General features: G+C 36.6%; 1 long non-coding RNA gene across 1 annotated transcript; it reads left to right on the top strand.

Moving 5' to 3' along the window:
* The first annotated feature begins 2254 nt into the window (after nt 1-2254).
* Nucleotides 2255-15953, top strand: LOC144963712 (uncharacterized). Its single transcript, XR_013643671.1, has 3 exons — nt 2255-2474; nt 9312-9669; nt 14446-15953. It is a non-coding gene; the product is annotated as an uncharacterized LOC144963712 (long non-coding RNA).
* The last annotated feature ends 5013 nt before the right edge of the window (nt 15954-20966 follow it).

The following is a 20966-nucleotide window of genomic DNA, read 5'->3' as shown; positions in this document are numbered from 1 at the left end:
GAGGTTGTTTTTCACCAATCCTACCAAGGTTTTTCATTCTAAAACTTGTTGATTTGAATATTCCGAATAAACAAAATTTGCATATCTGTCTGAAAACGGAGACAATGTTTGAACAGAGTTGGGTTTGCCGATTCAAAATGAAAAACAACCGTCGACACATTGTTGACATAAAGGTTTGTCATTGTCTACCTGAATGTCCCGTGGATCTACGATAACTTATCAACAGGTTTCATCATTCAGAGCTGCTGTGAGGCCCATGGACACGGTGTTTGTCCCGGTTTCTATAGCGTGAAACGGACAATATTAATTGGTTGCTACCCTTCCGGGAGGACGCTTGTCTATCGTGAATTAGGGGTTCGAGCCTCGCATAGGCTCTTTACTCACATTCTCTGACCGTACTCATGTGTAAAATGAGTACCTGGCCGTTAACAGCGTTGTGTCTGTCCGAAACAAAATGTAATATCGTTGTAACATGTCATGTCTCGTCTTAAATGTTAAGTGTTGCTGTTGCCAAGGGACCCCTTGTAAAGCGCTTTGAGAATTTTTAGTGGATATTGCGCTTTATGAAAGCTCAAGTTTTTAACTTTCTGAAGGCACCGGTGTAAGATAAAGATCTGAAAAAGTGTTTATGAACGGTGTCAGACAATCAGAAGGTCTGAGGTTCGATCCCCAGTCGAGGGATGGGTTTTTTCCCTGTAATTTTCATCCTTGTTTTGTCTGGCACCATTCATATACACGTGTTCAGATCATTATCTGACACTGGTGCCTGCTCCTTATTTCTCAATTCGATATTTTCAAAACCAGATCTGGAGATGCTGAGATATCTTCGTCCTCGTCCTTTCGTGTTCAATGTTTGTTTTGTGAGATGCAAGCGAGGGTTCACAGCATCAATACGCGTAGATACCCTTGTAGCAATGTCAGAATTAAAATTGGCCCAACTATCGGGAGCCTCTGTGGTTTAATGGTAGCACGTATGACTGGTTATTCATATCTCCAAGATTACACATAGTTTTATGTGTTGGCACGTTATATCCGGCTGGTGGATGTTGTTATTATTTTATAGTTCAAATATAGATCTATTGATGCTGTGCGATTAGCTAAGAAAATGGCGATGTTGTGAGTTTCTTAGCCTAGCGCACAGTATCTATAGATACTCTCGTCTTTGTTATTGTTTTTTTTCATCCGCGCTTATGAGTAATAGATAGTATGCACTTGGCTAAAAGGTTCACAACATTGCCATCCGGAAGTGTAACTGGCCAACACACAAATTGTGTGTAACAGTGATCGTTTATAGTCTGGTTAATACAGTTTAGTGAGAATTACTCATAAACGCGGATGGCAAAAACAATAACAAAGGCCTGAGAGACGCGAACTTCGAACTATCTATACGCTTCAACAGTGGTAACGTCACTTCCCTCGTAATCACGCATGGTAACTTAGTAACTGGCTCTAAACTATCGGAACAATGGCGGACGCCCTTATGAAATATTTCTTTGACGAGCATAAAAGCGTATACAGATGAAAAAAAAACATTATAAATCTGATCATGTTTTGACTTACATATTCTGATCACAAGACATATGAAAAGTTTTAGCCAGCATAAAGAATAAAAAGTATTGATTTTCTTTGTTTAGAACCACGATGGCCGGCGTTGCTGGGCGACGTGACATCAGGCTTGAATCCAATTCTCACTAAACTGTATTAACCAGAGTATAAACCTTTAAGGTTACACATCGTTTTGTGTGTTGGTCCGTTATACTTCTGGATGGCAATGTTGTGAAGTTTTTAGCCAAGCGTACACTATCGACAGCACGTGGAAAAAACTAACACAGATGGCGGTTTACTCAAACGCCGTGTATTTCAGAGCGATTCTCCCCAGGCCAAACCATCACCTGTTTGTCATCGAGTGGAGTTGATGGTAACTGTCTACCCCACAATATGTGATACATCCCTTCAACACGGTAATATATTCAAATGATTTCTATGAGGAAAATTTAATTTAAAAAGATAAAAAGAAGAGCCCTGGATTGAATATTTAAGTGTAATTTAGACGGATCAATAATGTTACTACCATCCAGATCAATTAAGAGTTTATATATCTAATCATATTGACATGATATTCATTGTTCAGCATAAGGTTCACCAGGATTTATTACCATATAGCAGCAATGGGCCACAAATAAGGTGTTTCATTTTGCGCGTTCAAACGCCACACAGAAAGCCCTCACTCGCATCGCGTAGTATCAGGGGGATGGGCAGTCGTGCCACTCACTAACAGATAAACAGCTTCTATTGGTCGATCTGTCAATATCGTTGAATGCAGTGTGCACTTTTGATTGGTTGTAAACAAACGTCAATTTCGACAAGTGGAGTGGGGGGCTCAATTTCTGCTTTAAGAATCGATGTTTTCGCGTATGAAATTAATTCAGAAATATTTCCAACAAACCTGTTCGATAAAAGTTTTGTGCTCCTTGGTAAGTTCAAATTATTTCTCAATTTGTACTTTGTCGTAATTTCCAATGCTCCGTTCTTTTCATCACTTCTCCATTCTGACCCGACCTTTCCAAGTTACATTGATCATCGTGCTCAAACAGCTCCCGATAAACGCGTTTAATTTATTTGTATCCCCTTCGTACATCTGCCAAGTTCCGTGTAAACAGGACAGGGACGATTATGGCATTATAAATCTACATTATTGTTTTTGTGTTGATGTTGTTCGACCGAAACAGATGGAACATTTTTTCATTTTTTACCTTTCCTATTCTTGTTCTTTTTGGTTCGAGCTGCCGGTGTTGCAAATATTATTAGACACATAAGTATGTGAAGGACTCCGTTTTTTATGATTTCATTTTCGAGTTTGAAGCTAAATTTTCTCCTTGGGTACACACAATTTTGAACTTTTGGTGTAGGATATCATACAGTGTGAACTTATTCTCGTATGTCATTGGCGCGCTTATTGTGCCGTATTCCGCTTGAGGTAACTCCTATTTTAATCGGCAAAATTGAGGTCATAAATGGATGGTATCCGATTATAATTCCAGTTTTCCCGACTTTTTCTCGTCAATCACGACGGAGAATAAAAGTGGACAATATACAACCTTTGTTTCACCCTAGCCTCAATGTTGTAAGTCTGAATTATTTTTCTTAATATAGCAATTTGTATTTTCATATAGTGCCATTGTCACCTTTATGAGCTTTGAGGGGCTTCAGTAGGCCAAAAGGATTTTCCATTTTGTCTTCTGGTCAACGCTGTTGAGCACTTTCTAAAAATCAGTTGAATGGATGTTGTCATGTAAATTGGAGTGGTCTCCTGGTCTGTATTGGATTGTCTGCCCTTACAGAAATATGGAAGGGTGTCTACTTAAAAGGACACATCCCATCAGGCCTATTAGAGTCAATTTTCATTGCCCCCCCCCCCCAGAAACTGGCAGTAACTGAATGTTATTTCCTCGCACCATAAGCTTAATGAGTCACATGACCAAAATTTAGCTAAGAATACTTACGAGAAGAGCAAGAAACAATATAAAATCAGAAATTAAGAACAGTGTGATTTGTCTCGTGTGACCAGAAAGTTTACGGGAAAGAGAGCCCTGAGAAGACAGAGCGAAAATGATGGATTCCCTGACAATAGACAAACGAGAAATATACTTGAGCTTATATATAGAGCAATATCCACTTTTAGTTTCTTCAATTTCAACTGGACCCATTACATTGTCAATGTTAGTGTCTTTATAATAATGAATATTTAACTCTCGCCTTAGTCTCTATTGATTTAACACTGTTTGGAAATGCGTGATCTAGATGCCCCTTTTTGAATTCTTCACCTTTGTTGTTGACGTCGCCTTCCTTACTTTTTATGGGCACGTGTGTTATTTTACTACCTCCACCTGATCGTTCTCTTATTACTTTGCATAAGTATTTGTGCCATTTCTATCTGCAGGTGTCTGTGCCTCGGTTTTGTTTTGATTTAGCCTTTTTTTTCCTTCCCCGTCTCGCATATAACTTAGCAAGTTTAGCAAGCCTTTGGCACTCTGTTTTGGTGCCTCCATCTCCGTTATTTTTCCTATCTTGGTACATCTTCTTTTGCCATCGATCAATTTCCGCGTCTTCCCCGAAATCCATCGTTCTGACTTCATCTGACGCTTCCTCCCACAAGTGCCTCTGTGACATTCAACATTGTATCCCTCAGTCCTCTCATTGGTCCTCCACGGTCGTCTCCCTTTGGCATACTCCCAAAAGTGTCTCGAGTCTGTGCTGAAACTCATTTGAGTATGCCTATTGTACCAAGCCCGGAAATTGCCTCAATATTAAGTGGTTTTACTGCTGGTGCTTTTGACAATCGTTTTAATTTCAGCTTCATTTTTCCCGGAACGAGCTAATGGCAAGCGACAATATCAGCACTACGTTTTATTCTGACATCGCGCACTGCTCTTGACCACCTTCTGCTTATGCAAATGTAGTCTATTTTGTTTTGTGTTTCCCCATCAGGCGATATCCGTGCTTTATTGTGTTCGTCTTTATGCTTAGCGTATGCGTTCATAACTTTAATATTATATTGTAGGTAACACGCAAGCGGCTCTGTGGTCTTGTGGTATGACATTCGCTTTGGGATCGGAAGGTCCTGGGTTCAAGCCATGCTCAGAGCACAGTTGAGTCCTTGGAAAAGGCCCTTTACTCACATTCTTTCAACGTGTTCAGGTGTAACCCACCGTTAACAGCGTTGTCTTTGTCGGGATAAAAAAAATTGTGATATCACGTAACAGGAGTCATGTCTCCTTCGTGTTACGTATTGTTGTTGGTCATGGACCCTCTATAAAGCGCTTTCAGCACTTTTAGTGGATATTTCTCTATATAAAAGCTTAAGTTTTTTTTTTCTACTCGTTCTCACCCCGGCCATCATTGCATCGAAATGATCAAATTGCTCCTTCCCATTCCGGCCATCACTGCATCAAAATGATCAAATTGCTCCTTCCCATTCCGGCCATCACTGCATCAAAATGTTCAAATTGCTCCTTCTCATCCATCGTTTTTCTATAATTTGACGTTAAAATCCCCGATTAGCATGACAGTATCATGGCTTGGTATCTTGTCCACAGTCTGGTGCAGCAACACATTAAACTGAACCTTTTTACCTCATCGTTGGGCGTTTTTGTTTATTTGTTTTTTGTTTTGGTTCATTTTGTTGTCGTTATTCAGTTGCTTTGTTTTGTTTTGTTGTCTTTTGTTTAGTTTTTTATTTGTTTTTTATTTGTTTGTTTTTTTTTTCTTTTTTTTTTGTTTTGGCGTTTAGATCTGCACAATTGTGATATTCTTACCTTGGAAAGATGCTTTAATGATTATTTCTGGTTCCCAAGATAGCAAGGCGTTCTTTGTTTCTTTGTTAAGTACTAAGGCCATACAATGGGCATCCATAATAATAATAATAATAATAATAATAACAATAATAATAATAATAATAATAATAATAATAATAATAATAATAATAATAATAATAATAATAATAATAATAATAATTAATCCAAAAGAAAATTTTTGTACAGACGTATAAAATGCCGACAACGATACATACATAAACATAATATACGTAAATATAATGTGGTAAATTAAAATTTGGTAATAGATATATATAGTGTAATAATATTGTAAGCTGTAAGAATACTTACATAGTGTAAATTAAGAGACATATAGATTATAAAAGTGTAAAGATATAAATATCAAGAAAAGGTATATTGATATCAACATATAAGAAAAAAAGATCAGTTAAAAGCTAAGAATTAGTTACAGTATAATACTATTGTAAATTGACTGAGAAAAAGTACATAGTATAAATTACATGGCACGTAATGTAGAATAAAAAGGTCAATAGAAAAAGTCCTTATGGATACTACATTTATTTTGTGGTTTTGTATCCTTCTAGTCCATGATATTCCCATCGGGTTCCACAAAGTCTATCGTTAAACCTGACATATTTTTTAGTAGGGGGAATTAGGTCCAAAAAACCCTTGAATTGTGCAAACAGGGTTGAAAGCATGAAAATTACATATGTTGTAGAATATGAAAAACCCTATAATTTATGATATAGAACCACTCTGAGAGATCAGTATTAGTTGAGATACAAGGTTTTTAAGATGAGAAAATTTTGAAATGGACGACAATAATTTCTTTCATTTTTATTGTGTAAACACTCGAGGCAAGCCGCCAAAGGTTGTTTTACGTCATCCTTTGGATTCCCATTGGTGACTATTTTTAGCGTCGAAGCGGATGTTTTCCTTTCCCTTTACTTTCGATTCACGAACCATACAAATTATTTAATCGTAAATATTATTCAATTTCACGTCTAGCGAGCAATATTCTATAATATGAGATTTTTTCTGCATCTGATTTAATAAGTATAATCAATTGGTCTAAAACGGACGGGCAGACGGGAAGACGAGCAGAGGGGTAGACAAAACAGACTAGCAGAACACAGCTCAATAAATGCCGATGACCGGTGTTGACAAAGGACAGTGCTCCTTCTCCCCTCCTCCTGTTTTCTTTTCTTTCCAAAAATACTGCTATAATCATTTTACGTGAGTTAAAACCTATTTCGGTCAAACTTGATGACAGTAAAGAGTCAGCATACCACTTACATTGCTATAATTATCATCATTATCATCATCATCATCAATCACTATGATGCTGTATTGTGGCAAGTTATTTACTTTACGTTATTTATCGCAAAGGGACAATGGGAGAATGTTCTATCTGTACTGTTGTGTACTTATGTAAGGCATTGCACACATTTTGCCTGCTGATGATGGGTCTTTAACAGAAAGAACGAAAGAAAGAGAGAGAGAGAGTAATGAAAGAATATTGCATATGCCTAATAAAGGAATGCATGATTTCAGATACACATACAATAGCAAAAAGAACTGCTCCCAGAGAATGGGACAAGTGTTTGATATGCCAACAAGATAACACAGACCGTTTATAATGTCCCTCTAAGTCGAGGAGGTATGACAAAGGGCAAGGCTATGAAACTCTTTTTGAAGATTTAACACAATTCCATTCTTTGGTTTGTGATTAAAACAAGTTGGGCGTATCTATCTTTTTTAATTCATCAGAAAGAAATGAGATTATTGAAAGCTTAAAACATAATGATGCTAAGTGGCATAAGTATTGTCGTGTAAAATTTAATGCCAACAAAATTAGGGGATTAGAATTTTTAAAATCTAAAAGAATTGCCCTACAAGAATTCCAAACTTTGTCATTTGACTTGGAGGAGTCATCGAATGAATATATTTTGCAACCCACGAGAATAATGAGTCAACGTTCAAAATTAGAGGTTGGCTATAATAAACAAACGTGCTTTTTTTTTTGTAAAAACATGAAATCGGGAGTACTCCATTCTGAAATGACAACAGATATGGAAGAAAATATTCCTGAAATAGCGTTATCTATAAAAGATTCTGATATGTTGTCATTAATTGCCGGAGAAGATTTAGTCACTCAGGAGGCACACTCCCGCACTATACCATAAAATTTGTCATGCACGATACTTAAAAAAACAAGCTTTAAAAGATGTCACTGCTGATGATAATATGATGTCACAGTTCTTGAAAGCAGTCGAGCTTTTGCTAACATTATATCTTTTATAGAAGAGAACCCTGTAACAAATGTGACGATCGACATGAACCATTGTGGAGCTTATCTCCAGAATTGTCAAAAGTGTCCCAAAAATTCATCAAATGTTCATATAAGAGAGAATGTATCGGCACCCGATGCAAGTATTTAAGGTCCGGTTTGCCTTGCACGGACTTGTGTAGATGCGGGGTGTGTGTGTGGGGGGGGGGGTGTTAGGTCAGTACAGTAATGAGTAAAATTCTCTCTCTCTCTCTCTCTCTCTCTCTCTCTCTCTCTTCTCTCTCTCTCTCTCTCTCTCTCTTCCTCTTTCTCTTCCTCTCTCCCGCTCACTCCCTCTCCCCCCTCTTCCTATTTTATCTACTAGTTAGGTTAGTACAGTAATGAGTAAAATTCTCTCTCTCTCTCTCTCTCTCTTCTCTCTCTCTCTCTCTCTCTCTCTCTCTCTCTCTCTCTCTCTCTCTCTCTCTCCCGCTCACTCCCTCTCCCCCTCTCCCGCTTTTATCTACTAGTTACAACATGAAATAACCATCAGTTAGCTACCGTAAATGGTACCGGTGTATTTAAAGTTTTAGAACGCACATTGCATTGTCGTTGTTATTTCTTCGGATAAGTAATGCTATATAGGAAAAAATAAAAGTGCTAAAAACGCACTGTTATGATAAATTGCCAGAGTGGTTCTATATCAGGTGTTATTTATACGGGTCATAGCTACCTATATGCCAATTTTCAGGATTTCAACCCCAATGTGCACGGTTTTAGCCTAATTTTCCGTAATACAATGAATATGAAGAAAATATATATTTTACGCAGTTATTTCCCTTGTTTAATATAGCTGTAATAGGTAAATTCTAAGGCCTTTAACCGATACGTTATGATTGATTGCCAGAGTGGTTCTATATCAGATGTTTTTTCTATGGGTCTTAGCAACCTGTATGCAAATTTTCATGCTTTCAACCCGAATTTGCACGGTTTTAGCCTAATTCCCCCTACATTCTCAAATTTTCCCTCGTCTCCTTTCGTTCCATCCACATTCCACGTACCTGTATGCATGCACTTTTTATGCCAAAAAATAAAACGTTATGGGACATAGAGCTTCTTTTCATCTATATTTGTGGCGGTTCCTGTAGCATATCGGTTTTTACTCAGTAAAGTTGCTGGACTCACGTAAAACGCATTTATTTTATTTAGGGTATTTTTTTCATTGGCTGGCATATTTATACTACAACTATTATTGACAGTGTCATTTCTTTCCTTTTGTTGTCTTCCGCCCCTTTTTCCCTCCCCGCCAAAGTCGACCAGAATAGCTTTGTTTACAATTTGGTAGCACAATGCTTTAACCCGAGTGGATCATCAGAGCATTTAAAGATGATAATTCATGGCAGACGAAATAGTGCTTAAGATCTAACAATTTGATTTGTTTTAAGTGAGTTTATGAACTCCACTCTATTTCTAACCATCACAACATAATATTAACTTATTTACTACTTGTTCGTCCCAACCGACGTTCACATATTAGCAGGTCTGATAACTAATAACTAAATTATAGGCTTCTTTAACATTGTTGTAATGGACAATATTTTGCAACAATGAGCCCAGAACAAATTGAGATCACTGACGTGCAAATAACAATACCTTTTATTTGGGCAATGTGTCATATTATATTAATTTTAATCACTGATTAATTTCAGTTCAAGAACAATCCAGCCCCGCCTCCAGAAAACGATGAAGCTCTTTTTACTGGTGACAATGATTTTCTTTCCCACTGTCATTGATGGAAAGGTTCCGAAGCGTTGTTGTCTACAAGACAAGTTTACAACTATTGTAGAAGATTTGTCGAGAAATCCTGTCATAATAGTGATGGATTTTACAAAGAAAAAAGGGTTCTCGTATGGCAACAATTACCAGGTTTATTATGACGGCAATACCACGACGCAATATAGATGGGACAGCTCTGGGAATTGTAACATATATACAGGAAACAGAGTTGAATTTGAATTCACCCAAAAATGTGTCCCATCCACCGCAACATTAATCCCAGATAATAAGGTAATTTTTTGAGGCAAATTGAGCCGGACTTTTGTTCAAAATGGATTGCTTAGTCTTTTGAACATGACAAAAGTTTATCGCAAACTATTTTAAGATCTATCATGGCTTACAGCTCACAGCTCAGTTCTGGGTGAACAGCGGAGGGTGGCTATGTGGTCTTGTGGTATGACACTCGCCTTTAGATCAAAAGGTTCTTGGTTCGAGTCCCACGCTGAGCCGCGCATAGTTGTGTCTTTGGAAAATGCTCTTTACTCACATTCCTTTATCATGTTCAGGTGTAAAATGAGCACCTGGTCATTAATAGCGTTGTCTCTGTCGGTAAAAAAAAATGTAAAATCGTTTAACAGAAATCATGTCTCGCCCTATATGTTAATTATTGCTGTTGGTTGGGAACCCCATTTTAAAGCGCTTTGACCACGCTTTGTTGATATTGCGCTATATGAAAGTTAAGTTTTCATGCTCAAAAATCTCGACTGCACCCGAGGTAAATATCTGTCACTTTGCCTGTGGTTCGTATACTCCACATACTGACCAATCGGGAGCCCCAACTAAGTTTATAAACAAATAATATGATCTATTATTTCGCTCACTTCCATGGGTTTACAATGCTCAATGTTTCCGTCATGCCTATCCCAAAACTTGTTAAAATTCTTTCGTTTTGCAAAATAGCTGTTAGTGCACATCCTTTGAAAAGATGCTTCAAATTGTCCAGGACTTCAACATGACCAAACAGTATTGGAATCAACTCGTGGGGAAAACACACTTGACATTATCTTCAGCACACTTCCTGAAATCATCCAAAGCATGCAAGTTCTTCCAGGAATAAGTGATCATGAATTGTAAACCTGGCAGATGACATTTCAAAACGAGAAATGCTTTGTAATGTCAATAAAAAACAACAAACAGCAAATTAAGTATAACTACCAAATTAGCGATCAGTTATTAAACACGTGAACACAATACCCTACTTGGGATCCAACTAAACAACTCACTGAAATGGGACCAACATAGTGATAATATTGAGGCAAAAGCAAATCGTACCCTTGGCTTACTAAGGCGGAACCTATACCAGTGCCTCCCAAAGGTGAAAGAACAGGCATACAATGCGTTAGTCAGACCCGTATTGAAATGCGCGTGAACATTGTGGGATCCCTACCAGCAAAGGAACATCAAGAAAATCGAACAAGTTCAACGGGGAGCTTCGAGATTTGTCAAAAACAATAACTTGCACGAACCAGGAAGCGTTAACGAGGCCCCGATATTGTTGCAGTGGAAAACACTGGAGAGTGGAGAGTAGGCGGAAAGAAAGATGCATCCAATACAATAATGGAGATAGTTACCACTTAATTGTATTAGATCTACAGTGATGGGTAATTCGCCTTTAAGCTGGAAAATGCAAAACCATGGTTCACGACCAGACACACATATTATTGTCCCTCAATACCGAAAGTTAGAGTATGGCTGAAAATGAGCCTTTGTCAAAGCTACTCGACTTCCATAGCGTCGATATTCTCCTATTAAAGAAGACCTATCTTTATTCTGCGTGCAATCTTCTCGATTCCAGATCTCAGGCTATGCGATGGTCCAGCGAGAGGACACTTCGAGACTCAAAGGAGGGGGGGGGGGAGGGGGTTAGCGTCTAAGCTAAAGAGCCTTCGAAGGTCAGAATCATAGACAGCGCAACGGGGTCAATAGAACTTCCGAGAGGGTGGGTGGGCTGTATTTGCACATCTACAAACGACCTAGACGACTTGAACTACACCACTGGTCCCGGTGGTTAGCCATCCTTCCGTCTGTCTGAGAGACTTTAAGAGCCACCACCCCGAGTGGGTCTACCCAGACTGCAATGAGGCAGTTAAACAGTTCCACTCATAGATAGACGGTAAAGATCTACACCTAGTGTACGCTCCTGCAGCCAAGGGCCCATTTAGGGACACCCGCCATAAGGAATATACACGTGATCTTACCCTCGTCGAAAAGCTGTACAAGGAGTACCAATAGATCCAGTAGCCGATAGACTACTTCTTTCTCTGGCAGAATGAAGGAAGCAACGGTGGCAGTAGATCGTTGGATAGTCTTGACTTTACACACTCCAGATGCCACGCTTGGCAACTAATATAGAAATTGGAAGGCTGCACCAAAATGTGAGGCAGACACAATCGCCAGGAAATTAAAGAATCAGTCTTTCGAACGCGTTGTCCGCAAGGCATACCTTACGACTCACTCCCTACGGAGTTGTCGGACTTGACATCCCCGAGAAGTGTGCGCAACCATAAGCGATGTCAAGAACTGCATGGAATCAGGAATAGATGGCATCTATCCCGATATGGTGACGCAACTGGGTCCCAAGGTACGGGCCTGGCTAGCAGAGGCAATGTCTGACGTCCTTGAAAAAAGGAAAACTTCCACAATTGTGGAAGCACGCTAAGCTAGTTGCCATCCTGACGCCAGGGAAACTGAGGCCGACAGTTAAAGACCCATATCACATCTGAGCTGCTTGTACAAACTTTTGTAACGTGTTCTATTGAATAGCTGAGGGCCGGTCCGAGACGCTGCCCTGCCATCCGAGCAAGCGAGTTTAAGGAAGGGAGGTGCACCACGGAACAGGGCATATTGAGGCAAGAGTGTGAAACAGCAAACTCGAGTGTGTGAGAAACAGCAAACTCGTGCTGTATTTATAGACTTATCGGCGGCGTACGATACAGTCTGGTGAGAAAATCTAATGCTCAAACTTTCAAAGATCATAATGTGCAAAAGATCTTGAAGTTTTTCTCTTCAATCTTAGTAGATAGACAATTCCACGTCGCACTGTGAAACACTATGAATAAAGTTAGGAAACTCTAGAATGGGATCCCTCAGGTATCTGCTCTGGCGCCAATGTTGTTTATGTCGATATTAGCGACATGCCAAACACTTCCTCCCTGAGGCTGGGATACGCGGAAGACTGGGCACTTTTTACTCAAAGTAAAGTGTGGACCCGACTAGGAAGTGTACTCAGTGAGGATATAACCAGACTCAAATCCAACTTCGACAAGGGGTACCTGAAGATGAACACTTCGAAAACCGTGGCCACAGTACTTCACCTAAGCAGTGGCTGGCACACTCGTAAAATGAACGTCCTCGTCGGGGATCATCTTCTCCCATACGAAATACATTCGAAAGAGTTTCCCGGAAGATAGAGAAACGCAACAGTCTTCTGTGGAAGCTGTTGGGATCAACTTTGGTTGCTAGTCAAGCGCTCCTGAGGACGTCCGCCTTGGCACTATGCTATTCCATCGCGAAGTTTTGCGCTTCAGTATGGGACAGAAGCAAGAACGATAATGGCAGCAATCCAGCCCATCCCCTCGAGCCAAAATATGTCCCGGCAACCCTTGTACGTAGATACCCTTACTTCGGACAGAGATGTATATACGATATGAAAATCGGTTTGGACGAATTCAATAACTCGAGGGGGCGGGGACATCGGCTCCTCGAAACTGGAGGAGAAGTTGCAAGGCTTTTCCGTCAGCAAGAGGAGACATTGGGTGGCAGCCAATCGACTTCGGTCGAGAACCTGCTTAACAGCACGCTCTACATCGGTGGGGACTTGCCACCTGTCCAACATGTTCACGTTGTAGTAACGAGCCCGAAACGGCACAGCATGTGTTTGCACGGTGCGTTGTGACGAAGCTTCCGAGTGCGGTTCAGAATTTGCACCTTGGGTCAATCGTCATTACATAGTAGTGTGAGCACAACTAGAATCTGCTGCCTTTGCAGATAAAGGCGTTGAACTCGAACTTGAACTTTTATATTATGTTACTAATCTCAGTCCCAACTGGACATGCATAATTAATTGTCTCTCGCCATGAAGGCCGTCCAACTTTTCAGCTTCCAGATTTATGACTTGAGCTTTTATTTAGAGCAATATCTACTAAACGTAGAATTAGTAGTAGTAGTAGTAGTAGTAGTAGTAGTAGTAGTAGTAGTAGTAGTAGTAGTAGTAGTAGTAGTAGTAGCAGTAGTAGCAGTAGTACTATTAGTAGTAGTAGTAGTAGTAGTAGTAGTAGTAGTAGGTAGTAGTAGTAGTAGTAGTAGTAGTTGTAGTAGTAGTAGTAGCAGCAGTATGTAGTAGTAGTAGTAGTAGTAGTAGTAGTTAGTAGTAGTAGTAGTAGTAGTAGTAGTAGTAGTAGTAGAGTAGTAGTAGTAGTAGTAGTAGTAGTAGTAGTAGTAGTAGTAGAGTAGTAGTAGTAGTAGTAGTGGGGTAGTAATAGAAGTAGTAGTAGGAGTAGTGGCAGTAGAAACAATAATATTTGACACTTTTTTAGCTTTTCATAAACCAAACATCTCAAAGCGATGTGTATATAATGAATTACGTTATGAACACATGTAGTCAAGTCAAAATATGGAAACAAAGACTACACGGAAACAAAGACCATATTGCTGAGATAATTCTATACAAACAATACAGTTGGCATGGTGAAAAATGAATTGTAGAATGAACAGATTTTAGCTGTTAATAATAATAATAATAATAATAATAATAATAATAATAATAATAATAATAATAATAATAATAATAATAATAATAATAATAATAATATAATAATAATAATAATAATAATAAATGATAATAATGATAATAATAATAATAATAAATAATAATGATAATAATAATAATAATAATATTAATAATAATAATAATAATAATAATAATAATAATAATAATAATAATAATAATAATAATAATAATAATAATAATAATAATAATAACAATATTAATGTTTTTTATCCCGACAGAAAATAATTTGGGAGTTTGATGCGCCTACTGGAGTCAAGATCCATTGGGAATTCGACCAAGACTGTACACTAGCCAGAACTGAATTGAAGAAAACACCAAGTAAAGATTGGTATACTTTGTATTATTTTTGCTTTTCTAAACTTGTGGCTAAAAATGCGTTCGATGTCGATACTTCAAATTGTAGAACAGTGTGAAACCAATTCAAATACTGTCAACTGGGCTAGCTTTACCTCAAAGGAAAACTACCTTTGTAAATTCTGAGCATTTTGAGTCACCTGAGCTTTGTTGCTGTCATTTTCCTAATTAACTTGTTATAGGGAATGAGATTAGCGGAAGAGTAGCGCCCCTTGATTGGACGTCACCCATTGTCATTCCCTATAGGCCGTACTCTTGAAAGACACGTGTTTAAATACTTGGCCAGAAAACTCAGTGTTGAAATATGATTTCATTTAAATTATCCTTATCTTGGAAGATAAAAACTGTCAAACCTGGAAACTCGCGAAGTCCCAGGTTTTTCCAAAGATGATAGTCGTTTAAATCAATCGATTTTTGAAGGATGATTTTTCTGGCCAAATTTCTAAATTCTAAATTTATCCAGAGTACGTCAATTAACTCGTTAAACAAGAACTGACTTTTTGATCAAAGAAAATATTTGCCACAAAACAGGAAACATGACCCAGCGTCTCCAGGCACCATCTCCATGGTCGGCGGATCAAACCTCTGAAGTCCCGAATTTGATCCGCTGATCGTGAAAATCGAGAATTCAAAGGCTTGATCCGCCGACCATCAACATCATGGCGGTTGGAACCTGGTGCTGGAAAGTCAATTTAAAGCCACAAATATGAAACTTTCCGGTTAATTTCAATTCCTTAGGATGTGGAAATGTTTTGGGTTTTTTTTTTAATATTCAAGAAATATGTCTTCTAGTACAAAGAATAGCAAAAAGGTGGTATTTCCTTTCAGCTAAATCATTAATTCACCGATCCGGTCCGACACGAATAATGAAGCGAAAAATTAACAACTGGCAGTTAAGTAAGATAAAGAGCAAAAAAGAAATAAGTTTAGAACAAGTGTCCGACACAGGAGAGAGAAATTTATAAGAAAATGAAAACATCCCTAAAAACCAGTCGGCCTCGACTGGGGAATCGAACTCTAAACCTCCTGATTATCGATCGTGATAATATTTTGAGACCGTGGGTTGCATATTATACTCTAATTCAAAAAGCAAAGTTTTCCTTTGAAGCGAAGTTAAGCCCGTTGACAGTACCAAGCTACTATGAACTGTGGATTGTAAAAAGAACTGAACAAAATTGAGTATACCAGCTTTGAAAAAAAAAAAAGAATCCATGAAATTCAAAACATTGTAAAGAACTAACTTAATACCGTATAATGTATTTAGGTCGTTGTTTATTCACATTAAAAAGATATTCTATTCATTTTTATACAATACATTTTACGAGCAATTTATAGCACATATCACAAGATTTGTTGTGTTCTATGTCAAATAAATGTCTTGTCAACAAACCAATTGAGTTTTTGATTGATATTTTGATTGAATATATATATATATATATATATATATATATATATTATATATATATATATATATATATATATATATACATATAGCGTAAAATAGAGTTTCAATATATATATATATATATATATATATATATATAATATATATATATATACATATAACGTAAAACAGGTTTTATATATATATATATATATATATATATATATATATATATATATATACATACATATATATATGCATATTTATATATATATATAAATTATAAACAGTTTTATATATATATATATATATATATATATATATATATATATATATATATATATATATATATATATATATATATATACATATATATATATGAAACTCTATTTTACGCCATAGGGCTTCCAGTGCAAATAAATGACTTAGGTAACCCAGTAGTATATCTCATCTGTGACTGTTAGTTGAAGAAATAAAGCTTTCCTGAGCAAGCAACAATGACATTTATTAACCATCAGGAGTCATTTACTAATCGCTCAATTTATGAAAGACATAGAAATTTAACCGATTTCTAAATGAATTCACTCACTTTGCTTATCTTCAAAATTGAACTCCTTTACAACTTATTTATGTCTCCCGACAAAATGAAAAAATCTTGTGACATAGGTAATCCAAAATATATTGTCAGATCAACATTTATCCGATTCATGTATTTACTGTTTACTTGAAACGATCTATTTTAAAAATAAAATGCCTGGTACAAGTGGGAATATGAGTCCCAAACTGCACATGAATCTATAATCTTAGCATTTTACTCAAAGGGACACCCAGTACGCATTGGCCACCATATTATGTGATATATTATATATATATATATATATATATATATATATATATATATATATCTTGGCCTACGATTTCCAAGATATATATTATATATATATATATATATATATATATATATATATATATATATATATATATATAAAATCAGTAGGCCAAGATAGCTTCTCAATAGAATTGATTGACGCCCTCGACGATCTGTGAATAGACATTCTGACAAAAGCCTTTAATGTCTTATATGAAAAGGGTGAATTACCTAATGTCTTAAGACAATCGGTATTCATTGCGATACCCAAAAAACAAGGTACTATTGACTGTGACCAACACAGAACAATCAGCGTAATGAGCCAGGCCACAAAAATTATGTTAAGAATACTTATGGAAAGAATGAGGCGCAAGATCTCTCCAGAGATAAGTGACGAGCAGTTTGGTTTTGTTAAAGAAAAGGGTACTGTAAATGCAATCTTTACATTGAAAACATTAATGCAACGGTCAATCGAAAAACAAAAATCACTTTATCTATGCTTCATTGATTATTCCAAAGCTTTTGATTAGTACAGGACGATACGCTATTAAAAATCTTAGAAAAGATCGGTATAGACAGTAAAGACCTTCGACTTGTGAAAAACTTGGAAACAAACAGCGTGTGTCAAACTGGATAATGAAACATCGTACTTCTTTAACTCCGAGAAGGGAGTAAGACAAGGTTGCGTCTTATCACCGGCCCTTTTTAACACATATAGTGAAATAATATTCAAAGAAATTGAAGATATGAAAGGCGTCGTCGTTTGGGGGCAGAATATGAATAGCATAAGATACGCAGACGATGGTACTCTGATGGCCTACTCTCCAGAATGCGTGCAGAAAATTTTAGATATAGTGGTGTGCAAAAGTGAAGAGATCGGCCTGAAACTAAATATTAAGAAAACAGAATGCAAGATGGTCTCAAAGAATAACAACAACGCGACCTTCCACTTGTCAAGCAAATGAGAGACCATCAAACAAGTAAAGAAATTTAAATATTTAGGCACTATCATCACCCATGACGCACGTGACATAGAGGATATAAAACAAAGAATAGCAATAGCAAAAAACGTGTTCCATAAAATGCGACCAGTTGTGTCAAACAACAACCTAAACTTGAAGACCAGAATGAAAGTAGTAGAAACATATGTTATAAGTACCCTTTTATACGGTTGTGAAACGTGGACGCTTGACAAAGAATGTACGAGGAGGTTAGAGGCATTTGAGATGTGGGTGTATAGAAGAATGTTGAGGGTATCATGGACAGACAGGTGTACGAACGAGGAAGTGTTGGAGAAGGTGAGAAAGGGAAGAATACTGATCGATAACATCAGAAAGAGGCAGTTACGATTTCTGGGACATATGTGGAGAAGAGACGGAATAAAAAAAAGTTGGTAACATATGGGATGATCGAAGGAAAGAGAGCTAGAGGAAGACAAAGAATGACTTATCTAATGACTTAAAAAGCAACACAGATTTCATGCGCACCGCAGAGGATCGTGGTGATTCGTGGAGACAGCTTACCGGCAACGTACTCAAGAGCACAAGCCACCATGGATGATGATGATGATATATATATATATATATATATATATATATATATATATATATATATATATATATATATATATATATATTTATTTATATATATAATATATATATAATATATATATATATGAGCCAAGGTCAAAAGGTGCCAATTTTTTTTCTCAAAATAAAAGTGACATAATAGTCCATTCATGTTTCTATATGTGTAGCAAAAAACCCTGTACTTCATTAATCCAAGGCCCTTTAGATAACTTTAAGGTCTAACGCAGCATAATATCGTCAACAATACCTATAGGTTGCTGGTGTCACCTGTGACCGGTGACACCAAAATGAGACAAAAAACTCAATAACCAAATAATTTTTGTTGAGTATCAAACTTTATTTAGTAAGTTATAGACAAAAAGACACAACAACAACAATCATAGTACAATAATTTTACCAACTATTGGAGAAAATGTTGCTTTTTGGTGTCATCGGTCACAAGCAACATAGAATGAAAATATATTATTTCATAAAAATGTTTGTACATTAACAACAACAACAATATTGCATATTCTTATTACCAGCAATGTTCAGAAACTTTTAGAATAAAATGTTGGGAAATAATGTGACCAAAGCATATCTTATTTAGCGACATTGTGTCACTTGTGACATTAGACCGATGACACCATTACTTATGTCACGAGCAATACCAAATTGCAATTTCGACAATATATCAATAATTTCAGTCAAACCAGTGTAATAACCACACTTAAATATGGAATTTAATAATATTTCAGAAACCAAAGACTTCAAAAATAGAAATATACGTGGAAATTAGAGCATCTGAATGTGACTTGTGACATAAGACCGGTGACACCATTACTTATGTCACAAGCAACACCAAATCACACTTTCGTCCATAATATATCATTATTTTCAGTCAAAAAAGCACAATAACCTACTCTAAAATGAAATTCAATAATATTTTAAGAAACGAAATACTTTCAAATTGGAAATATGCTTGGATATTAGTAATACCATTGTTGCTATTACTTGGGTCAAAATCGGCACTAGAACGCAATTTTGCCTCAATAAATCAAGAATAACAACTGAACACATGTAATATAGCCTGTTAAAATGTAATTCAATGACATTTCAAGCTTTGAAGAACATGAAAACAGAAATACATTAGAAACTTCAAACTTAAGTGTCACCTGTGACATTTTAACCAATGACACCAATGGTCACAGAAAGTACCAGAAGTCACACAAACACTAGATAAATATCAGCCATGGTAATGAATTCATGTAACCATACGGTAACAGCCGCCCTACTGCTCAAATCTACTAGTTTGTACTAATTTAGTGTGTTAATAGTAAATCAAATCAAATTTCTTGACAACTCTTCTTTTATCTGGATTCGTCAAAAGCTTGAGTTTTGTCTTTTTCTTGATTGATACAACCCTGAAACATAAAAAATTAGAATTACAAGGAAATAATTAATTGTGTCAAAATCACAGTCTTATGTGAGATGTCATATCATATTTGTAAATAGAATAATAGCTGAAAACATAATTTTTTGGTGGCACTTTGTAATATCCAATATCAAGTGTTGCTTGTGACAATGTAAAATAGCGATGACACCAAAGTTCAACTTACCTTTTCTGCCTGGAGCCACGCTGGAAAGGCAAATGAAAGTGCTGCACTTCAAAGACTGGTAAGAAGGGTGGATCAAAATTGCGAATCGCCATTTAACGAAACAAACTTCCACGTGTTCACGCATGCCGTGTTGCTTGTGACAAATGACACCAAAACCAATAAACCTCAATATCGGCAAAACGGTATACATTTAATCCAAGATTTGAGTTCAGATAGTAAATCTATGCTTTTTTCTCATAATAAAACATTTTATAAACATTAAACATGAGCTTTAAAGTTTCGTGTCGAGTCTTAGTATTGTGCTGTGTTTGATGACACCAAAGGTCACAAGCAACACCAACTTTTTAAGAACTCTCTATGAAACTTAATAGATATGTAATATACTGCAATTGCGTTTAAAAGTAAATTCTGACTTTATACTATTAGTCAAATTTCAATCATGTGAGCTAAAGCATCACATTTAATTTCTACATGATTTCTAAAAGGTGATGCGTTGACCTCGTTTTAAGCACATGCCAAACAGCATTCAAATTCCACTTTCAAGTTGTTTATCCCATATTCTGTTGAACAGAGTATGTTGAGATATCTCATTTTATCTCTTCTTCATATTATCAATTGATTACAAGCATTAACCCAATGAAAACAGCCCATAATTAAGTAAAAATCAAATTTTCTTAACACTGGTATCAGGCAGGCACCTTTTGACCTTGGCTCATATATATATATATATATATATTATATATATATATATATATATATATATATATATATAAATAGTGATGTTCAAGTAGCACAAAGGTAACCCAAAGTGACCCTCAAGTAGGCATTGGTCACCATATTATTATGTGATTGAGATATATAGTGATGTTCAAGGAGCACATAGCTAACCCAAAGTGACACTCAAGTAGGCATTGGTCATCATATTATTATTATGTGATTGAGATAT

The sequence above is a fragment of the Berghia stephanieae genome, chromosome 1 (assembly GCF_034508935.2).
Source record: "Berghia stephanieae isolate SIO BIC M18660-M18661 chromosome 1, UCSD_Bste_1.3, whole genome shotgun sequence".
Classification (NCBI taxonomy): domain Eukaryota; kingdom Metazoa; phylum Mollusca; class Gastropoda; order Nudibranchia; family Aeolidiidae; genus Berghia; species Berghia stephanieae.
This window is presented reverse-complemented; position numbering and strand designations above follow the sequence as displayed.